Below are 929 nucleotides of genomic sequence, written 5' to 3' on the forward strand. Positions count from 1 at the left end.
TAATTTATGTTAATGTTAATATTTTACTTGAAACTTTTTAACTAATGTTAAGCCCTAGCCTACCTACAGTTGTTCAACTCATCTCAATCCCTAACTTACCTATGAATTAAATTAAGTCCGGTAAAGAAAATAGAAAGTTGAAGAGAAACATAACAACAACGACACCGAATGAATGGATGTTGTGTATGTGTGTGTTGTATTTATGTGTGTGCGTGTATGTAAATGTGCGCGCGCGTACCCTCCAGAAACTTCTTCACCCACTACGGACGAACCTCCATTGCACCGACCATCATCTGACACGCACCGAGGAAATGAATTTTACCGGATACTGAAAAACAAAATTGAAAGAAAAAGTTAATTTTTTAAAATAAAAAACAAGCCATTGAAAAAAAGTAAGAAGTAACTTATCTTACCATGAGATAACCATCATGAAACGTGCTGACTCCCACCACAACCCACCTCTGATCATTCTGTAGACAAATTTTTTTTATTGGCTTAGTAGTAAATGAATGTTAAAACGAAAGAACAACCAAATAAATGATTGAGCGAATGATTGAGTGATTGAATGAATTAATTAACCAATTTATGATTCAATGAATGAATAGAATGAGTCAATTAATGGATGAATGAAAGATTGTGTGACAAAATGAATAAATGAAAAAAATAAAAACAACGAAACTAAACCATACTTCAAAAATCGTCGTTGTTGTTTTCTTCGAGTTGTTATCGGAACGATCATCATGAGACCACCATCTGAAACGTGCTGACGCCCACCACTGCCCACCTCTCATCAGTCTGTAGACAAGTTATTTTTATTAGCTTAGTAGTAAATGAATGTTAGAATCTTAGAAGCAAAAAATTATAAAATGGAAATAATGGCAAATAAAGAATATTTGAAAATAATAAAGAGAGTAAAATGTAAAAAAAAC

This window comes from Helobdella robusta, assembly GCF_000326865.2.
Source record: "Helobdella robusta unplaced genomic scaffold HELROscaffold_79, whole genome shotgun sequence".
NCBI classification, from domain to species: Eukaryota; Metazoa; Annelida; class Clitellata; order Rhynchobdellida; family Glossiphoniidae; genus Helobdella; species Helobdella robusta.